This window comes from Fukomys damarensis, unplaced genomic scaffold, assembly GCF_012274545.1.
Source record: "Fukomys damarensis isolate Sample0158 unplaced genomic scaffold, DMR_v1.0_HiC HiC_scaffold_12, whole genome shotgun sequence".
In the NCBI taxonomy this organism is placed as follows: Eukaryota; Metazoa; Chordata; class Mammalia; order Rodentia; family Bathyergidae; genus Fukomys; species Fukomys damarensis.
The window spans coordinates 32,917,390-32,931,280 of record NW_022900924.1 but is presented as its reverse complement, the minus strand read 5'-3'; the positions used below and the strand labels follow the sequence as shown (position 1 = coordinate 32,931,280).

General features: G+C 38.3%; 1 protein-coding gene across 2 annotated transcripts in view; it reads left to right on the top strand.

Moving 5' to 3' along the window:
* The first annotated feature begins 4,212 nt into the window (after positions 1-4,212).
* Positions 4,213-13,891, top strand: part of Pld1 (phospholipase D1) — a 202,076-nt gene continuing 192,397 nt past the window's right edge. For both annotated transcript variants that reach the window (XM_010632405.3, XM_019208708.2), the window contains exon 1: positions 4,213-4,373. The gene's annotated coding sequence lies outside the window, so the exon portion shown is untranslated. The remainder of the gene's footprint in view (positions 4,374-13,891) is intronic.

Below are 13,891 nucleotides of genomic sequence, written 5' to 3'. Positions count from 1 at the left end.
TGTCTTTCTGAGAGAAGGTAAAGTCCTTGCGATCACAGGCTCTGTTTTTGCCATTTTTGGGTCTCCAGTATACAGTGGTAGACAATGGGAGCTGAATGAAAGGGTGCAGTTTAATGGACGAAGGAAGATGGTGTGTCAATTTTATTCAAGGGTTAGAAGACTTTCGTGGTTAGCGATTTACTTGTTTTGTTTGTACTATTTAACTACTCATTCTTAAAAATAAATTTATAGATATAGAATTGATAGTCTGGCCTTTTCTATTAGCAGCTCTACTCATTTCATTGGCTGTTTTCTGTAGTGTTTTTTACTCATGCTCGGATACAGGTGTCCTTCCAATAAGGCAACTGAGTAGGCAGGTTGGGATTGGGCAGAAAAAGAATTCCAGATGTATGGGGCTGTGGAGGTATGCAGAAACAGAAATTTGATCAGAGTCTAATTGTAGAAAAAACACAGTGAAAATGAACTTTAGATACAGTCTTTCAAATTTCACTTTTATTCTCACTTTGAAATAAGAATGTATAAGGTAATGTTAGGCATGGGTATAGAATTTAGGGATGCAGTGTGTTTTTGGTCCTAACATCATAGTGATTGTCAAAAATAATTTTTTAAAAAGGTGAGGGGTATGTGTTGGAAATCCAGTCAGAGTCCTATTATTCTAAGGGGGAAAGCTACCTGTTGGGAGATTGCAGATGGTAAAAACCTTAAAGCTAGGCACATGGACTGAGGAAAGGCCCCAACTCTCACCTTAATCCCAATCTCAACACCAGATTTGCCACTGTCTTGTCTGAAAATGCAGCCGGGTGGGCCTGTGACAGGGGGAACCATGCCCAAGAGTTTTCTAAGGCACAGCTCTGTCCTCAGCAGTCCTCATTGGAAGGAATAATGGCCATGGACCTCCACTAATGACCAGAGGCCTTCAGTTTAGATATTCAGGACTCCAGCACTGTATGACAGGTCACCTGATTCTGTGCCTCAATCTCCCCACCTGTTAATGGAGATAAACTAGTCTTATCTCCTTTCTCATGGGATTCTTGTTGACAGCTGAAGAAATTAATGCCTCTGAAGTGTTTAGCATACAGCCAGGGTCATAGAAAGAACACAATAAATGTTAGGTTTCTGTCTTTCATAGTCTGTCCTTTCCTCTCAGCCCCAATTTCAGCAGTAGCTACAATCATAAAGAAACAAATAAACTGGACATTAGTGCTACGGTGGACAGTGAGGCTGGACTCTACTCAGGAGGAGGTAGTTTTTCACAGGAGGAATTGTTGAGTAAGAATGGGTTTCCCAAAGGCTCCAGTGATGTGCGCGCAGTGAGAAGACTTCTGATAACATAGCTGGTTACCACCAGAGACAGGGAACTGTGTGCTTTCGATAATGATAACTTTAGGGTATGTGTGTTGGCATTACCTGGAAAATTCGATTTTTCTTGACTCATAAGCATTTAATTAGAGAAACATGATGCATTACTCTTTACCAGTGGGTATACATAGAGAGGTATTTAAAAATATATTTAGAATTAAGGAGCAATAAAGTGTGCTTTTAAAGTAAGGGTGAGCTCAATGTTGGGAGAATATCTTACTATTACATTCTTTAGGTTCCACCAAGTAGGAGAAGTATATCACTGGCACTAGCAACCTTATAGGGTTATGGGTAAACATGTACAGGCCCAACACTGGAGGAAGTGTAGACTTTCAAGGTCCTGCACCAGCAATTTCTGTGCTCCTGTTTTATGGGAATTGTGGTTACTACTCTCCACCCATCCTTTATGAAGCCCTTCCCTCCCCTTCCCTTTGCTTCCATTCCCTTCTATGCCCTTCTCTTTCCTTGCCTTCCTTTCTCCTCCCCTCATTTTGCCTCCCCTCCCCTCCCCTCCTCTGTCTTACCCCTCCATCCCATCTCTCCTTTTTTTCCTGGGGGACAGTTTGAACCTGAGGAGTGCTGAGGTACATCCCTGGTCCTTTTTGATTTTATTTCAAGAATCTTGCTGTATTGCCCAAGCTGGGCTTGAACTCAAAATCCTCTTGCCTCAGCCTCCTGAGTAGCTAGGATTACAATCCCATGCCATCATGCCTGGTAAGAACCCTTTTTCTGAATGAGCTCTTCTGTGAAACCCTTGATATTAACACCAAAAAACAGGATACTGTTGATTTCTGAAGGGGTCCTGCGATCCAGCTGCTCCTGTCCACCTCCCTCCCTGCCCTGCATCCTGGCAGTGGGTGTTGAACCTTTGAGCTGAACCTTCAAGCTCATAGGAGCAGGTATAGGACTGCTGCTGATCCTTGTTGCAGGCAAGAGGAGAGTAAGACCTGGATGGGGGAAAGGTAGCCAGTTTTTTTTTTAAGAGCACAGTATTATTTATTCCTCTTTCAAGTTAACAGATCTGAATGAAAACAGGAACAATTCTAATATTTTGTGGCAGAATAGAATCGATATGATGATTTTGGAAGGAAACTTGGCAATATATTTAATATAGGCAAACATTTGATAAAAGGTATTTGTATTCTGGAAATAATCCAAAAGAAATAAAAGTATGTAAGAAGACATGTACACTGCAGCATTTAATAACAGTTCTTAAAAGTGTTTTTAAAGCTTTTACAACTGATGTGCTAGAACTGACTCATAATGAGAGTCAATTTTTAAGTTTTCGGGGATTGTATAAGGTAGTTTTTAAAAATTAAGATTTCTGAAGTTTAGATTTTAAACTTAGACTATTTTGTAAATAAAAGTAATAAATTCCAAACCCCATCATTTACTTAATGATGTATTACATTCTCTGTTATCTATGCTTTTAAAGTTACTTATATTTGTGGTTTTTGTGTAATGAAAACACTATAATTACTGCATATGTCTTTCCAGACTGCATGTTCTAGTTGTGTCATGTTGGCAGCTTGAAGTTTGCCATGGTGGGAATATTTACACCCTGGAAATCGGTAAACACTGCAGTTAGATCTTCCCCTCCGCCTCCGTCTGGGTGTTAGGCACTTGTTAGCACACCGCTTTGCTCACGTGAGACAGTGGAGCTTTTCTACTTCCTCCTTCTCTCTCATTGTGGACGATGACATTTGCCCAGTTCTTTTCTTTCAACTGTCATAGTGGTTTTGAATTTGGGGATGTGTTTGGGAGGAAGGGAATATACTTAGTTATGCAATGTTCTTGGCTTTCTTTTCTTGCTACCTTGTACAGTTATGCCTAGATCTCAACTAGATTCAGGTTAGCACTTCATTATGTTCTTTGGTGCAGATTCTTTTGACTCTTGCCTTCTCAAAAGAGTTTGCCCTCCTTCCTTCCCCATCACAGTAGTTGTAAAGTGTAGATAAACAAAATAAGCTGGGAATTTAGTAGCATATGGAGTCTCGGGACCTATGACATAACTACTAAATTGAGATTCTTGGGGGATGAGGCTCAAAATGGTGTTTTGTAAGTTCCCTTGGGCTTTTGGTGAGCACCCTACGTGGCTGCTCAGCCCTTCCTGCCCAGCCCTGACAACTGTGCATCTTGTTCAGCATCAAGTCAGTTGGGCTGTTGGTCCCTGGCCACATTGTATGCTATCCTTGATGTTTATTTGGATGCAGCTTCTGATGTTGTGAAACTTGGTATTCGGAGGCTATTCTTTGCCCCATTACACATCGTGCATACTAGGCCTGGTTCCCTGTGCTCAGTTCTACATTCCTTCCTGAGGAACCAGCTCCACATAGCACAGGGAGACTAATGGTGTTGTCAGGTGTGCTGAGTATTTTTTTTTTTCTCCTTCAATCTCTGTGTGACCTCATTAGAACTTGGTCTTCCTCTTGCTGAACACACCTACCTTGGTTCCTTCTTTGGCCTTTGTGTTGCACCTTTCTCTCTACCTGGAATGCTGTTCTTCCAATCTTTACATAGCTTGCTTTTAGTTATTTGAAAATGGTCAAAGTCGATCTCCTTGGAGATTTTTTCCCTGGCTATTGAAAGCTTCTTCCTCTCTGTTGATGTTGCTCTATCTACCACCTCAGACTGTTGTAGCCTTTTACCTCAGGCTCTTTCCTTGCTAGCACTTACCACTATATGAAATTCTCCATTGTGCATAGTGATTAGCCTGGTTTATAGTAGGTGCTTGTCAACTACTTGCTGAATCTATGCTTCTCCAAACTATTCTACATATTTGATACTGGTGTGAACCATAGGTTCCTCAGCAATATCTGTTTTTCTAATTGTTCTTCTCTGGTTTCACAGATGGGACATGCCAGTGACTCATTGCTGTGAAACTACTGCAATCTAAAACAAGAGCTGCTGTCAACTGATGAGAAAGAAAATCTGTGGCTTCTGATGTGAATATCACCTTTCATTTTCAGGGAGCCTCTGAGAACCTGATTCAGTTGCACCTCTTTGTCCTGTGGGTGAGTAATCAGTGATGGAATGGATCAAGCTCAACATGAAAGTAATATAAACTAAGTGTGATTAATTTTGGAAAACTATTGCTAACTTCCTTTTTTGAATTCCACCAGGAGTAGTGTTTAGTGAGGTGGTAGGGGATAGGACGGCATGTATTACTCTGTGAGACACCAGAAATACATGTTAGAGACATTTGTCCTGTCTCATCTCACCAGAAGACGTGGGATGGGTTTGTCCAATGATGAAGTAATTTATGCAGAATCATTGCCAGGGAGGTCGCTAAATTGGCAGTGAAAGTCTTCTTTCAATATTTGCAGTAGTCCGAGTTTTTGTTGGCAACAGAATGTTCACATAGGCTAGTGAGTCAGATTTAGTTCTGTACGCACTGAGCTTGTACCTAATGCAATCATCCAAAGCAGCACTGGATTGCGCAGCAGGGTCCTGCCAGGTCACTTGAAGTGAGCTGGTATTTTATAATCATTGTATAGCTCATTTTTTTTTATTTTCAAACTACTCTTGTTTTTTCAGCCTCAATGCTATGATCTAAATATTTATGTGAATTCATGTGTGAGATCCTCATTTTCAAGTTCATAGTATTAGGAGGTAGGGCCTTTGAGTGATGGTTAAGTTACGGTGGCTTTGCTCTCATGAATGTGAATTGTGCCTTATAAAGGAGGCCAGACTGAGCAGGATAATACCAATTTCAACTTGGGCAACTCAGTGACTTAGTTAGATCTTGTCTCAGAATAAAAAATAAAAAAGGGTTGGATATGTAGCTCAGTGGAAGGGTTCAGGGTTCAATTCCCCAGTACTGAAAAAAAAAAAAAAAGAAAAAGAAAAAGAAAAGGGCCAGAGAGAAGCCCCTCAGTACTTCTACCATGTGAAATTACCATGAAGAAATGGCTCTCTCCACAGATAGCAAATCTACAGAGACCGTAATCTTGGACTTCCTAGCCTCCAGAATTGTGAGAAATACACTTTGTTGTTTATAAGCTACTCAGTCAAAGGGATTTTGTTATAGCAGCCTTAACTGGAATGCAGTCTGGGACCAGAATAGGGAATGGGGCCAGGAATGCAGAGAGCAAAATTCTGGAGCTTCTTTGAACTTCAACCAGCGCATCTAATTTTTTAAAAAATATGCTTTTGCATATTTTCTTTGTAAAAAAATCATCCATTTGCTTTACGTTTGTAGAAAAGTTGCAGAGAGCATGCAGAAAATTCCCAAGGGATACCTGTTTTTCTCTATTACTAACATCTTATGTTGGTGTATGGTATGTTTTGTTACAGTTAATAAACCACTACTGATGTATTATTCAGTAAAATCTACACTTTATTCAGATTTCCTTTGTTCTTCCCTAACATGCTTTCCTTAGTCATTCAAGTATCCCATCCAGTATACCATATTGCTTTTAATAGTCATGTTCTTTTGGGTCCTATTGAATCTCATGACTTTACAGATTGCTTTTGTTTTTGGTGACCTTGACAATTTTGAGTACTGGTTAGATCTTTTGCAGAATGCTCCTCGATTAGGGTTTTTTTTGTTTTTCTCATAATTAGGCTGGGATTATGGGTTTGGGGAGACAAACCATAGAGGTGAAATACCATCTTCATTTCATCATATCAAGAATAAATACCATTTGTATGACTTATTAGTGTTGATATTGGCCTTGATCACCTGGCTGAGGTGGTGTTTGTAATGTTTCTTTCTTTCTTTACTTTTTTTTTTTGTGTGTGTGTGGTTCCTGGGATTGAACTCAGGATCTTGTGCTTGCAGGGCAGGTGCAGTGCCATGAGCTAAATCCCCAGCCCTGTGATGTTTCTTTATTGAAAAGTTACTTTCCCCCTGTGTGTATACTATTCTTTTGGGAGGCAGTCATATTTTTGAGATTGGGAGTTATATACTCCACCTCCTAGTGAGGAGAGTAGTTACAGAAATTGTTTGGAATTCTGCATGATAGATAGGTCTCTTCATCCCAATTTATTTATTTCATATCAGTATGCACTCATAGATATTTATCTTATACACTGGGTTATAATATACTATCTTACACAGTTATATTTAAATTTTCAATGATTTTTAAATTTTGTGTTTGCATATATTAGTAAGCTATTGTTCTATATATTTATATTCCTTCCCCTTTTCTCTTTATGTGTCCCATATCCTCTTTATTTATTCATTGGGAATAATAAAAAGCAAATTACTGTTTACACTTTAACTGTGTTTTTCTTTATTTTCTGTAGGCATTATTAAAATATAAGTATTTATGTTGTCTTTTGGTGTGGCACTTGGTACTTTACTGCTGAGATAGCCATTTGAGAGATTCATAGCCATTCATCTTCCCCAAATCCCTAGCAAGTTTAATGACATATACAGTGTTAAGAATAATTTTTGACTTGCTTTTCTTTCAAATTTTTAGTGAGTGGGGAACTTTGGGGATTGGGTTTGGGAGCATAGATCAGTGGTAGCATGTGGGCTTGATCCTTTGCATTGAACAGAAAGGGTAGAAACTTTGAAGCTACTGCTCAACATACTCTACTTATTCTTAATGCTGGAAGAACGATGGACTTGTTACAGGAGCCCCCAGGTCAGCCTGCTGGGCTTTGTACAAAAGAATTTGACTTGTAATTTTTTTTGTCTAATAAAGAAAACAAATAAATTCTGTGTAAGTTTATATTTCACTTCGTTTTATGATATCTAAAAGCAAAACAGATAGTGATCTTTTATTGACTTAACAGAGGGGAAAATATTCTAAAAGTGTATCATTCCCTTTATTGCCTTTATAGATTTTCTTTTATATTTTCCTCTAAAGTCTGGTGCGCTCAGGAGTTCTTGTATCTGTGCCAGTTTACAGACACAGAAACACTTCAAGGAATGGCTTTAGTTGCAGGCAAATTCCTGTTTTTTTCTGAGTCGTGGGCAGACAGTTATCCTCTGAGAGCAGATTACTTGGCCAAAGGGGTCAGAAAGACGCTCCTGAATTAGGAGTGGGATGGTGACTTGGATGTGACTTGGGTGGCTTCCCCATGCATTCTTTATGCTCTGGTGCCCAGAGCTGGCTCAAGCCTCCTATAAAGTGTGAGCCCCAGCGCAGCATGCCTAAGCCAATAAATGGTCCATTTGGGACTGTGTGTGGTTTAGTTCCCAGTGGGATTGAGTAATATGTCCAGGTTGGGCTTTAGGCGCTGGTTGAACAGGCCCAGAGAATTTATTTTTGCAATCAGATAATAAGAACTGGAATTCAGCTTAGTAACAGAGTTTGTGCTTTGCATGCTTGTGGCCCAGGTTTCAATCCCCAGCATCAAAACAACAACAACAACAACAACAACAACAACACTCAGGGCTAGTCTGGAACATGTCAATATGTCATTATTACATTGCATAGTAATTAAGCACTAGTTAGGCATGAAGGATAAATACTTCCCACAATTAGCATTATTTTAAGTACCAAAACAAAGCAAAGCATTTAAATTTCCTTCTTTCTTTCCCTCTCTCCCTCTCTGATTCTCTCTTTCTCCTATCAAACCAGTGTTCATGTTGACACTTTCCCCTGATTCCATTCAGAATTTATCTCTACTTATTTGCTTGTTCACTAAGTCATAGGACCTTTACTTGACGACTTCAAACAGCAGAATTTTCCTGAAAGCATGACTTCTAGGGCCAAGAACTCAGGGAATCTGTGAAAAATCACCCATACTTTAAAATGACCATATGTTTAATTAGTAGGAATAACTACAATTTCACTTCTTTGTCATGACTCATAAACCAAGTGGTCTGGGACTCAGAGCTGATTGTGGAACAAGGGAGACATCACAGCTCCAGGTGAATGATCTCTATCCTGCTGGGATCTTTAGGCATCTGGGCCCTGTTCCCTTAGAAGACAGGACTGGAAGAAATAGTTTTCCATAAAAAGCTTGATTTTCTTAAAAATGCAGACCTGTTGCTTAATGTTGCACAACTGGGTTTAGAGTTACTTGAGTAGAGGATATTTAAGTGGTTGTCATTCCTTGGGCACTCCCTTGTCACTTGTTTTTATGTCCTATCTCTACATCCCAAAGCATTTTAACCTGTCTGCTTTGATCTTGTCCACTTCATTGTCCTGCCATCGCTAATTCACAGTAGGGCAATCTGAAGTATTCCTGAGTGTGACCTGAGTTCACTGGCCTGGAAACTTTTTCATCCCTTTAAAGTTTCTTTAGGTTTCATGTTTTAAGGGTTAATGATACTATCATTTTACACATGAGATCAGGAAAAATGGAAAATAGATTTCAAACTTGTCCACAGATGACAACCATCATGAAAATCATAAAGAGAATGGCAATTAGGGAGTTATAAGCCTCCAAAAGAGTCTAAAGATTGCAGGATAATGAATAAACCCTCAAAGAATTTAGCCAACTGCAATCAGTTTTAAATAGGAGACCCAAAATAAATGAGAAATTTAAAAATCTTGTTTACATCAGTATATGCCAGGTTTTGCCTGCATTATTGTACATTGTAAAAATGTTAACTCAAAAGAAATTCATAAAATCATATGTTAGAAAAGACAATCTTTTAGACCACATGCTAGTTCATAGAACATGCTTAAGTAAATTCAAAGTGACTAAAGTTATCCCCTGTATATTATCAGACAATAGTGCAATTAAATTGGAGATCAATAGCAGAAGAAACTACAAGAACTCCACAAACACATGGAAATCAGATAACACTCTCCTGAACAACTAATGGGTCACAGAGGAAATTAAAGAAGAAATTACAAGGTTTCTACAATTATATGCTAATGCCAGTACAACATACAAGAATCTATGAGACACAGTGAAAGCAATTCTATGAAGGAAATTCATAGCAGTGAATCCCCATACTAGGAAAACAGAGCAAGCTCAAATAAACAACCTAATGCTGAACTTCAAGCTCCTAGAAAAGAAGAGGAAGACAAACCCAAAACTTATATGAGGGAGGAAATTATAAAGATCAGAGCAGAAATCAATGCAGTGGAGACTAAGAAAACGATACAAAAAAAATCAATGAATTGAACAGTTGGTTTTTCAAAAGAATAAGTAAAATCAATAAAACCTTTGCCAACCTTATGAAAAAAGGAAAGAAAAGGTTCCATGCAATTAGGAACAAAAAGGTGAAGTCGCAACAGATCCAGCAGTAATCCAGATTATCAATACCTACTTCGAGAACCTGTGCTCTAATGAAATGGAAAACACAGAAGAAATGCACAGGTTCCTAGATACACATGAATTACCAAAGTTGAATGAAGAAGATATAAAAATTCTAAACACCCCAATTACAATCAGTGAAATTGAAAATATAATTAAAAATTTACCAACAAAGAAAAGCCCTGGTCCTAATGGCTTCACTGCTGAATTCTACAAGACATTTAGAGAAGAACTAACGCCACCACTCTTTAAACTCTTCAATGAAATTGAAAGGGAAGCAGTACTTCTAAATTCATTCCTGGGAGCAAGAGTTACTTTGATTCCAAAAGCAGAGAAAGTCCCAACCAAAAAAGAGAACTACAAGCTAATCTCCCTAGGGAAAAGAGATGCAGAAATCCTTAATAAGATACTGGCAAATAGAATACAAAGGGTCATTAAGAAGAACATATACCCTGACCACGTTGGATTTATCCCAGGGATGCAAGGATGGTTCAACACATGTAAGTCAATAAATGTAATACACTATATTAACAGAGTCAAGGACAAAAACCATATGATCATCTCAGTAGATGCATAAAAATCATTTGACAAAAATCCAACACCAATTCATAATACAAACCTTACAGAAAATTGTAATACATGGTCTTTATCTGAACCTGATAAAGGCTATCTATGAAAAACCAACAGCCAACATCATACTAAATGGTCTGAAATTTAAAGCCTTCATGCTCAAATCAGGAACAAGACAAGGATGTCCACTATCACCACTCCTATTCAATATAGTTCTAGAAATATTAGCCACAGCAATTAGACAAGAAAAAGAAATAAAAGGAATAAATATAGGAAGGGAAAAAGTTGAACTGTCATTATTTGCTGATGATATGATACTGTACATAGAAGACTCAGAAAACTCAGCAAAAGACTTCTAGACTTAACTGAAAGATTCAGTAGAGTAGCTGGATACAACACTCAAAATTCAATAGTCTTGTTGTACACAAATAATAGATTTATTGAGAGAGAAATTAGGGAAATAATTCTTTTCACAGTAGCATCCAAAACAATGAAATATCTAGGAATCAATATAAGGATGGAAGCAAAAGATCTCTAAAAGGAAACTACAGCACTCTTTAAAAAGATATTGAAAGAGGATATAAGAAAATGGAAAGATATCCTTTTTTCCTAGGTAGTAAGAACCAGTATAGTGGAAATGGCCATACTTCCAAAATTTCTGTATAGATTTCAATGCAATCCCTATTGAAATTTCAACAGAACTATTTCACAGAACTAGGGAAAACAATCCAAAAATTCATTTGGAACCAGAGGAGACCTAGAATAGCAAAAACAATTCTAGGCAACAGAGACATGACAAGGGTTATCACAATCTTCAACTTGAAACTATTCTACAAAGCTGCTGTGATAAAACAGCATGGTACTGGCAAAGAAGCAGACCTGAGGATCAGTGGAATAGATTAGAAGATGCAAAAATAACACCAGACATAATCAGCTACCTCATCTTTGACAAAGAAGCCAACCATCCTTACTGAAGGAAAAATAGCCTCTTTAATCAATGGTGTTGGAAAAACTGGATTTCTTGCCAAAGAAAACTAGACCCCTATCACCATGCACTAAACTAAAATCCAAGTGTATTAAACATCTAAATATTAAAACAGAAACACTAAACTTGCTGGAAGATAAGTTAGGTAGAACTCTTGAAGACATTGGCATAGGAAAAGATTTTATGAACAAAGCCTCAGCACTGAACTAGCACAAAGAATCAACAACTGGGATTTCATCTCATTAAAAAGCTTCTGCACTGCAAGAGAAGCCACCAACAGAGCTAAGAGGCAACCTACAATGTGAGAAAATTTTTTCCCCAGCTGTTCCTCAGACAAAGGTCTACTATCTAGAATATATAAAGAATTTTTAAAAATCAGATACCCAAATATAAAGATCCAATTCAAACTTGAACATCTGAAATGAACAGACATTTCTCAGAGAAGTAAAAGCAGCAAAAAAAAAAAAAAGAAAAAGAAAAAAATGTTCAACATCACTGGTCATTTGAGAGATGCAGATGAAAATAATACTGAGATTCCACTTCACCCCCCAAAATGGCTGCTATCAAGAAATGAACCAAAAACAAATGCTGGCAAGGTTTTGGGGGGAAAGGAACCCTTTTCCCTTGTTGGTGGGAGTGCAGACTGGTGCAACCACTGTGAAATCAATATGGAGATACTTCAAACAACCAGGATTAGAAGTCCCATTTAACCCAGCTATTTCTCTGCTAGGTATCTTCTCAAAAGAATTAGAAGAATTATACCGCAGTGATATATGCACACCCACGTTTATAGTGGCACACTTTGTAGTAGCTAAAACTTGGAAACAGTCCATTTGCCTATCAACTGGAGACTGGAAAAAGAAGATATGTGTGTGTGTGTTTGTGTGTGTGTGTGTTTAATAAAATGGAGTGCTACTCAGCCATAAAGAACAAGAAACTAGAGACATTTATAGCTAAATGGATGCACATTGAGGCGATACTCTTAAGTGAAATAAATAGGACACGTAAATACAGAATAGTTCCTCTGGTGTGAGAAGATGAAAGTATAAATAAGGATCAAAATGTATAATTGATAATGTGAAATAGGAAAAAAAGGTCTAAAGGGGCAGGGAAAGTGTGAGTGGAAAGATGGGAAAGGAAAAAATATGAGAAAAGGAAAAAATGGAAACAAAGTCTTTGTAAATAGGGCGCGGTGGAGAGGTTGGAGGGAGGGCAGGGAAATGGGGAAAAAGTAACCAAGTCAAATCATGTAAACTATACCTAAAATGTACCAATAGACTTAATGGAAAAAAAAGAAGACACTCTAGGGTTGCCTCCTAAACCATTTAGGAACATAATTTACTTTTTCTCAGTACCAAGGATCAATAGTTAGGCCTTACACATGCTAGACAAGCTCTCCATTACTTAGCCCTAGTTTACTCTTTAATTAAATGTTACGAGAAATTTGAGGATCATAAACTCAGTTGCTGATCATTCTTCAGTTTTGGCAGGGTCTCTCCTTTTAGACAAAGGCATCTCTACGTATGTGTTTTCGGCCAACTAAATCCATTCTTTTGAAGTTACTGATTGAAAATTATCTGATTTTTTAATTTTATAATTTATTATCTAGTGATTGAAATGCGTTTTTTGCTCCATATTAGTATATATGCATATGTTCATCCCAAAATACACTATTAGAAAAGAACCCTAGTTTGGTAGTCAAGATAGCTAGGGCTCTGATAACTTGGTGTGACCCTGCGGAATCTGTTGGGCAACTCAGCACTCTTCTGTTTCATGCCCTGCCTCTAGAGCTACAGAATAATTAACCTTAGTCTCCACAGACCACTGCCCTCTGGGGATTTACAGTCTGGTGCAGTGGTTTTTTCAGTCATCAGTGCACCGGAATTCCCTATGGGGCTCGTCTGGATTCAGACTACTGGGCCTCACCCTGCCTGTCTGATCCAGCAAGTCTGGGCTGGGCAGAAAATTTGCATTTCTAACAACTTCCCAGATGATGCTGATGCTGTTAGTTTGGAGACTACAGTTTGAGAACCACTGACCTAATGGCTTAGCTGACGCATCAGTAACCACAATTCAAAGATTAAATGCTATGAAATAAGTACAAGTAACATGCAGTGGGAAGCTGGGAGGGGAGAAGTGTGGTGAAAGATGAATGAATAGCTGGAGAGCTGAGAAGCCTGAATGGAAAAGAGGCTGAGCAGGAAGAGTGAATAGAGCCTTGGCAGGTAGGATGTTTGCGGCATGGCAGCCTCCTCTGGGATGCAGAGCTCAGAATGTGTATGGGAGAGGGGATATTCTCTAGCTTAGGTAGAGTATAGTGGTGATGTGGGGGAAGGAACAACTGGGAAAAGGTGGAATAAAGAATGAAAGAAGATGTGGCTTTTCTATAAAATGGAATATTACTAAGCCATAAAGAATGAGAAAATAGATTCATTCATAGGAAAATGGATACATATTGAAGATATACTCCTAAGTGAAATAAATAAGTCACACATGTGTAAATACCGAATAGTTTCTCTGGTGTGAATAATCTGCAATAATACATAAGATCCTAATAAGATTACTGACATTTAGAAATGGGAAGAAAGGAGCTAAAGGTGTAGGGAAGGTGGGATGGGTAGGGGAAGGGTAATAGGGGAAAAGAAAAAAATGTGAGATAATGAAAAGATGGAAATAAAGTGTTTGTAGATGGGGAGGGGAGGAGGGGGTGAAGGGAAGGCAGGGATAAGGGGAAAAAATGAGAATCAAGACTTGTCATGTAGAGGTACAAGATCCCAACAATGAATGTAACTGTACTGTATCCCTAAA